The sequence below is a fragment of the Orycteropus afer genome, unplaced genomic scaffold (genome assembly GCF_000298275.1).
Source record: "Orycteropus afer afer isolate SDZICR_OR568_19922 unplaced genomic scaffold, OryAfe1.0 scaffold00001, whole genome shotgun sequence".
NCBI classification, from domain to species: domain Eukaryota; kingdom Metazoa; phylum Chordata; class Mammalia; order Tubulidentata; family Orycteropodidae; genus Orycteropus; species Orycteropus afer.
The window spans coordinates 21,282,737-21,291,583 of record NW_006921588.1 but is presented as its reverse complement, the minus strand read 5'-3'; positions in this window follow the sequence as shown (position 1 = coordinate 21,291,583).

The window sequence follows — 8,847 nt, the reverse complement described above, 5'->3', positions numbered from 1 at the left end:
AATTCTTCTGCTAGTTGGGGTTTAGTCCAATTCTGCATCCTTTCCTTCAAGGCTCAGGGGTCCAAGATTATCTTCTGTGTCTGTGTTAACTGGTTTCCCTTTTCTTTGTTGAAGAGGGTCTGTGCAATCCTTCTGCCTAGTCCGCCATCTTGCCCCGCCCTGAGTAATCAATCTTTTGGAAGAAGGTAATTTTATAAAGTTTTGGCTCAATGAATTTGCAAGTCAAGGCAAAACTTTAGGGAACTTCAAAATCTCTGATAAACCAAAACACAAACCTATTGCCATCCAGTCAATTCTGATGGCAACACTACAGAACAGAATAGAACTGACCCATAGGGTTTCCAAGGCTGTAAATCTTCATGGAAGCAGATGGCACATCTTTTTTCCAGGGGCAGCTGGTAGATTTGAACCACCAGTCTTTCAGTTAGCCGCAAAATGCCTTAACCACTTCTCCACCGGAGCTCTTAAGTGTTTGATGATATTCTGTAAATACTTGTGGAAGCAGCTGGCCCTCTACTGGGATTTCTGAATAAGTACTTCAGGGCCCTTTGAACCTGAGGTGTGGAGAAGCCTTCTGACAGCTGTTTTTACTGTGTCTAGTTGCTAGAAAGTATAACCAGGAAGAAGAAAATTGCTAACTTATAGAAAGATCATGAAAAGTGATATTTTAAGGAGGTAATGAAACAACAATTGGGTGAATAATCCCTTTGCCCAACCCAGATTGTACTGCAGCTAAATCTGTGACCCCTACAATTAATATGTAGGGCCTACTTAAATCTCCTCCTCACTTTTAGAAACAATAGTGTAATTTAGGCCAGCCCAGGAATGCACTTACTAAGTGTATTTTGGAAGAAGTTTATTAGATTACCAATTACATAGTCAGCAGCAATCGAAGTGGTAAAATAACTCTGGAGAAAGAAATGCTTAGCATTGATAGAGTCAGAATAAAATTTTGGGAAAACAATTTATGGGAGGAATGTGGTATAATAGAAAAAGCCCAAAAAGTGAAGAAGAAACTTTGGACTCTGAGCCTAACTTTGCCACTGCTTGGCTTTGTGATCTGGGGCAAGTCATGATCTCTTTGAATAGTTTTGTGATTCAATGAGGTGCTCACTGTGCTCAGTGCTCAGGCTCTACCTGCAGATACGTTTCAAATGTTTATCATAATGTGAAATTTGTAATTAAAAAAGATCTATTTAGGTCTTATCTACAACAATTGCACAAACATTACAGAAGAGTGCATTTATGATTTCTCATTTTCTATTTCACTGATTATTCCAGAAAAATTTTACAACTTTGCTAATAATTTTATTATAAATCTTCATAATACATCAATGGAAAAAAATAGTCTCCTTAGTTTCTGAAAGAAGTTAACTACTTTTAGCATATTGGTCAAATCATAGTCACCTCTCTTGTTTGGCAGTTTCTCAAAAGTTTAAACTGTAGTGTAAGGAAAAATGATCTGGGAATAAAATGCTGCATTAACTACAGAAAATGTTTTGTCTTTTCTAATAAAGATACACAAAATAATGGCACTCATCATATGTGGTTATGTGGAATTGCCTTGTAACAGAATTTTTTTCAGCAGTGTTTCTGTTATGCTCTGATTCCTGAAGCTTTCTTTTGCTTTGCAATGTTCGAGCATGACTATCTCTTGCTCTAGTGTTTCCTGACTTAGTTAAGGATTTAGTAATCCTCTATTTGCAAAACTGTGTGTTCTCCTTTCCACATAGAAGATAGCTTTGACAAATTTGGAATAACTGGAACCAAGGAGTTAAGTCTTTATGGAACAGCCTCTGACCTTAGTGAGATAGAAAAATTAGCCAGTAATTTACTAGTTAGTCTTAACAAGATCTTAAGAGTCTGTGGGTTCAACTGCTTTTTATAGCAGTTGCTGGGAATACTGGTGAAACTTTTAGTTATGTGTCCTTTATTTTAGCCATCTGCGTCTCTAATAAAGAGTTGAAACCAAAATAATAATAGCAATAAATGCTTTCTCCCACACCTTACTAGGGTCCTATTGGCACAATACAATTTTAGCCATTTGTTATTTTGAACTAAGGTAGCCAGTCATTGGTAATCATGTGCTGGATTTCACAAACATGCAAATTTCACTTTTGAACAAGGACTTGGTCTAAGTTTACATATTTACCTAGTAATATTTGCAATCAAGTTACTGACATAAAACAAAAAAAAAAAAAACAAACACACTGCCATCGAGTCAAATCCGATTTATAGCAACCCCTCCTTGGGTTTGTGAGGCAGTATCACGATGGAAGTAGATTGCCCAACCTTCCTTCCAAGGAGTGGCTGGTGGGTTTGAAACACCAGTCTTCTGGTTAGCAGTCTAATGCCTTAGGCACTATGCCACCAGAGCTCCTAAATTACTGACAAGTCCTACTTAAAATTACAAATGTTTATTTTTACTAATATAAATATAAACAGAACATTCTATGTTCGAATAATTTTCCCCTATGGAAGCTATATTTTTCTATAAGACATACACCTTATGGTGTTGTAGAAAGGATTTCTGTATGTGGTAAATTAATCTTGGCCCAAACCCAAGGAGCTAATTTAAATAAACAACCAAACACATCTCAATTAAAAGCAGATTAAAATATAAGGTACAATAAGTCCCTGGGTTACAAATCTCCAACTTATCAGCAACTCATACTTGACCTTTAATGTTAAGTAAATTTTCCCTCACTTTGAAATGACGGAACCAACCTCTATTTGCAACAAATTTTTCATCCAATGACCCTCACCTGCTGCACATGCAGATTTTAAATCATTGAAAAGGCTTCAAGCCTTTTCCTGCACTAAAACAAACAAACAAAAAACCCAAAACCACTGACATTGAGGCGATTCTGACCCATAGTGAGTTTTTTTAAAAAATTTTTTATTGTGATTTGGGTGAAAGTCTACAGAGCAAATTCACTTTCCATACAGCAATTCACATGCACTTTGTCTCATAACAATGACTGCAATTTCCCACAGTGCAATAGCTCCCCACCCACTTCCTCCCTATAGTTACCTATTTCCTGTGTCCTTCCCTCCCATGCACTCCTGCCACCTGAGCTGTCTCCCTGTGCATAACAGCCCTTCTATTCTCCCATGATTGATCTCTCCAAGGAGTGTATCTACTTAGCTCATATGCCTGTTTTTTGTTTGGCTGGAAGCCACAGGATTCAATTCTAGACCTGAAGCGCAGCTAGGGGCCATAGTCTCAGGGGTTCCATCAGGCTCTATCAGACCAGAAAACCTGGTCCTTTTTTATGATTTTGAGTTTTGTTCCACACTGCTCTCCCACTCCATTTGATCTCCTACATAGATCTCCCTCTGAGTGGTTGACAGTGGTAGCTGGGCACCATCTAGTTCTTCTGGTCTCATATAGGCTGAGGATCACATGGTCACTTGCACTAATTGTTTCCATGTGTCTTTGGTTTTCTTCATTCTTCTTTGCTCTGGATGAGGAGAGACCCATCGTTGCATCTAGATAGCCGCTTGCAAGATTTTAAGCTCCTAGTCTCATAGGGACTCTTTAGGACAAAGAAGAACTATCTGGTACAGTTTCCAAGACTGTAAATCTTTACAGAGCAGATCACCTCAGCTTTCTCCTGTGGAGCAGATGGTGGGTTCAGACCAGCAACCTTTTGGTTAGCAGCCATGTGCTTTAACCACTATGCTACCAGAGCACCTTTCTTGCACTAAAGTAAGACTATATAAGAACTGTATGCACTTGTTCCATCTTACCTATAAATTCAACTTAAAGACACATGAATGGATCTTGCTTGTAACCAGGGGACTGCCTGCAATCACCTTGTACAGACCTCTTCCTGCCCAGGAGAATATAAGAAGAACACTTGTATAATTTCTACAAGGCCATTGTATTGAAGGAAAAAAAAAAAAAAATCCTAGTCAAACCCACTGCCCTGGAATAGATTCTGACTCATAGTGACCTTACAGGACAAGGTAGATCTGCCTCATAGGGTTTACAAGGTTTTAAATATTTATAGAAGCAGACTGTCACATTTTTCTCCTGCAGACTGGCTGGTAGATTGGAACTATCTATCTTTTAGTTCTTAGTGCTTTAACCACTGTAGAGCAGAGCTCCTTCACGATCATTGTATACCCACTGCCACCCAGTTGATCATGACTCATAGTGACCCCCATTGGGTTTCTAAGGTGGTAAATCTTTCCAGAAGTAGGTTGCCTGGTCTTCCTTCCATGGAGTGGCTAGTGGGTTTGAACTACCAACCTTCTGGTTAGCAGTCAAATGCCGTAGGCACTGTGCCACCAGAGCTCCTTAGACCATTGTATACCATGGTTAATTAATTAATTACCTTATTAATTATATAATTTACATTTGGATAATGTCCAACTCTATTTTTCAATATGAAACGATTATGGATACAGAAAAGCAAGTGTCCTCTAAAGCTGAGAGTATCTTTAACTCCCAATGTTATATAACATTTTAAGTAATAAAAAGTATTTCACAGCTTTAAAATTTCAATCATTATTTTTCTTTTGAGGTCACAAAGGAAAAAACGTTTAAAAGAAAAAGATGGGAGTTACTACAAGTATACAAATAAAGTTCATTCTGGTAGTGTAGTGTCTAAGGCACTTGACTGCTAACCAGAAGGCTGGTGGTTCAAACCCACTAGCCACTCCTTGGAAGGAAGATGGGGCAATCTACTTCCGTAGTGATACTGCCTCGGAAACCCAAGGAGGGGTCGCTATGAGTCAGGTCCAATTCGACGGCACATAACAACAACAACAACAACTTTGAAACATTACATAGATTCATTGCTTTTGATGAGTCCTCTTAAAATTTCCTCTGGCCTTACCAATTTGAAAATCACTTTTTATTGATACATGCATGCTATATTGATATGCAAAAAAGTATGATTAAAGCATACATTTCTAGAGTCACCTTGATTATCACAGAGCTACCTCACCTGACACTTATTGCAAAAAGGCTATTATGAATCTTTTACACCTGGTTGTGGTTTCAACTGCCAGCTATCAGAGAAGAATGTCTATATAATTGACAAAAGGGAGAAAATAACAGATAAAAGAGAGAAAGAAAAAAGAGGATGGTAAAAGGAAGATAGATTTTTCATTTTTTATCTTGTGATACATTCTGCAACAGTAAACAGCATCATCTGTTAAATCCACCCTTTGAAGGCAGGAAAAGAAAACAGTCTAAGAAAAAGCTTTATAAACTTGGGGTTGTCTTCCTGTTCTATTTGGCTTTGCTTGTCCTTTTGGAAAGTCTGCATGACCTCTCCTCCTTGATATTAAACACAACAAGGGTATAAGGACTGATTATTTGATTTGGTGAGTTAGTTACAGAAGTAGCTGTATCATCTGTTACTTCCACTCTGTTATCCATTACTTCTATTCTCTTAATGGCAGCAGACATTTGATTAACTACTGAGATTTGGGTGGGAAGGCGATCCAAGGTGGGTTGTGAAGTGAATCACGCAGTTAAGTCTCCATTTTGTCTTCCCTTCACCTAGTCTTCTGTCTCCAGCTTTCTGCTGGACTGGCAAAGGGAGGCCTTTACCTCAGGAGCAGGAGAGGCACTAATTATTTCAAGAATAATTGGGAAAAAATGCAAATTGTAATAGTCTGCCAATAAAGCTCCTGAACTGAAGGGTTGTATAGCATTTTTGGGAAAAATTAAAAGCAAACCTCCCCTTCCCCAAGAGATACATACTTTAGTAGATAAACTTAATGTGGACGTTAAGATAATTAATTTCTAAATGTTTATAAAATTCTTCATTTGTGCACAACCATAGGAGAGAATAGAGAGTTCCTTATATACATTTCACAGCTAAAGCTGAAAGCAAAAGCTCCAAACAGAAAAGGCGAAAATCCAAATTTCTTAGCAGAAATTGATATGTTATAGTGTTCAACTATAACAACAAACATGTATCTTAGGGAGCATTTACATAAGCCAAAATACAAAAACATTCATTTGAAATACAAAAACATATTTAATATCCTAATTGAGTTGTTTATACATCCAGAAAAGAAGTAATTTTCTTCTATATGGTTTAGGTAGAATCAGATGTTACAGCGAGAAGTAATTACATCTAGTAATTCAAATTACTATGTGATCCCCAAGACACAAATGGATTTCTTAAGGCCTGAAACCAGATTGTAGAAGGCCTGGAACTCACACCTTAAGTCTTCTCATTCTCTGATCAGGGCTTAGTTTCCCCTATACTGAAAGCATTAAAAAGCTTCTCCACTTCATAGTTGTCAGGACTCATAAAGAGTCACAATCAATTCTGGAAAATAATAAAAAAAAAAAAATGAAAAATGAAGGGATATGTTGAATTTGAAACTTAAGAATCAACCAACCTGAAAGAAAAACAAGAAAAAAAATTCTCACCCATCTAGTATCTGTACTTCTAAATGGCCCTATGCCAAGGCTCAAATTTGACTTTGTTGAGATTGAGAAAGTTAGAAGCCTAAAGAATGGTATATGCAGGCATACAGTTAAGGTAAGAACTAGACAATTGGACAGCATAGTTGCAAAAATGGTATGAAGGTGGTATCTGACCTTTAACTTCTTCACAAAAGGGAAGGGGGATCAAGATCAACATCAATGGCCCAAGGCTGATTCCTATGAGCAGAGGGCAGACATGCTGCCACCCTCCAACCTTTTTACCAGTTCTGACACCAGCCAGCCCTCCCATGACACTCCCTGCTTCTGCTGGGTTTGATAATTTGTTGAAATGGCCACAAAGAACTCACTTAATACTCATGATTATGGGTTTTTAGGGTAGTAACATGTTACAATTCAGGATCAGGAATGTTCAGGATACAGTTCTTCAATGACAGCCTCCCCTTATTCATGCCCAAAGGCGGGTCTCTCTCTCTGGCCCTCAGCCCCTTGGCCTGGCCTCTGCCCTCTTCGGGCAAATGTTACAAAGCTCTATTAGCTCTCCTGATAAATACCTGGAGGCACTCCATTCCACTAGTGAGCCTTGGCCTGAAGACACTCAACTTTCTTACTCTGTGGGTCAGAAAGCCCACTGCTCTGTCTCGTGCTGATCTCATTTCTGCTGCCTCTGCTGCTGCTGTTTCTCTGGTGCTACCTTTCTTCATCTTTGTTGTCACAGTTCTCTGTCTCCTGGATCGAGGAGGTGCAGTGCAGGGATCTCAGGTCCACAGGAAGTGTTCCACTTCTGGCTCTTCTTTTTTGATGGTAGTGAGATTCCCCCCTCCTTCTGCCTTGGGATGGCTCATTTTAAGTCTAGTGAGATCGCAAAACTGAACAATCCCTATGTTAGGATTCCATACACCTTATTTGCATGGTCCCACCCCCACAAGGGTGTCATCACCCTATCTATATTATTAACAGGCTACCCAATCCCCTTGGTGAGTTATAAGCTCCTCACATTTGCATAGTCACACTTAGTCATCTGGTGGGCGTCACAAAGATCATTGCTCATAGGGCTATACCAAGGAATTCACTGCACTGCTCCTGAAATGGCGATATAGAACTGTGTTTGTTTGCTAATTGAGGGATGGTCCGTTCATGGACTAGGAATAATTGGTAGTCATCTGAATAATGCAAGCACACCTACACTGACGGTCCATTGGCTCATGTCACACCCTCTTCAATAGTCTAAAGCTCAAATGTCAACTGCAATTTAGGGTTACTTTCTTGTACAAAAAGGAGCTCTAGTAGTGTAGTGATTAAGGCATTTGGCTGTTAAGCAAAAGGTTGGTGGTTTGAATCCACCAGCTGTTCCAAAGAAGAAAAACGAGGCTATCTGTTTCGGTAAAGATTTACAGCTTTAGAAACCCAATGGGGGTCACTGAGAGTTGGAATCGACTTGATGGCAGTGAGGTATTCTTTTTTGTTTTATTTTGTTTTCTTGTACAAAGATGTCTCTAGAAGCTGTTGTTAGATGGCAAGAGCTGGTGACAGACATTGACAAAAAATAATGTAGAAGTGATTCACTTCACAATGCATGCACTATACCCTTTTTTATGGAAAAGTTCCTCAAACGTACTATTTATTATACTTTTAATGTGTACAAACTTCAACATGGAACAAATGTAAAGATGCCAAGGATAAATACACATAAAAAAGAATGTTAAATATAGATAACAAACCCATTATGAGAAAAGCCATTTTCATGGCCTTGGTGAAGCAGGAGTCCCAGATGAGCCAGTATGATGGCTCAGTGTTGCCACAACTGTCAGGATTGTTGTGTGTTCTCATTACCACAATAAACTAACCAGAAATGGAAGACTGCCAAAAAAAAAAAAAAAAAAAAATTATTTTGCACTCCAGAAGTCAATTTGTAGCATAAGCAATGGGCTGTAGTTGCAAAGGTGTCTACGACCTGACCCAGCAGGTTTTCTACTTTTTAAGCAAATGGGAGTTTCTCAAATATGGACAGTCCCTGAGTTATAAATGAGATCTGTTCCTTAGTGTGTCTGTAAGTCTAACTTGTAGGTAAGTTGGAACAGGTGCCTATGGTTAGCCTGACTTTAGTGCAAGAAAAGGCTCGAAGCCTTTTCAATGACCTAAAGTCTGAACGTGCAGCAAGTGAAGGTGATTGTAATGAAGAACTTGTTGGAAGTAGGGCTTGGTTCAGTTGTTTCAAAGTGAGGGCACATTTGCATAACATTAATGGGCAAGCGTAAGTTGTCCATATGTCAGACATTCATAATCTGGGGACTGCCTGTATATACACTATAAGCCCATAATAGTTAAATATCTTTTCACATATGAGATCACTATTAAGAAGCTCTGGTGGCATAGTGCCTAAGGCATTTGACTGCTAACCAAAGGCTGGTGGTTCAAACCCACCAGCC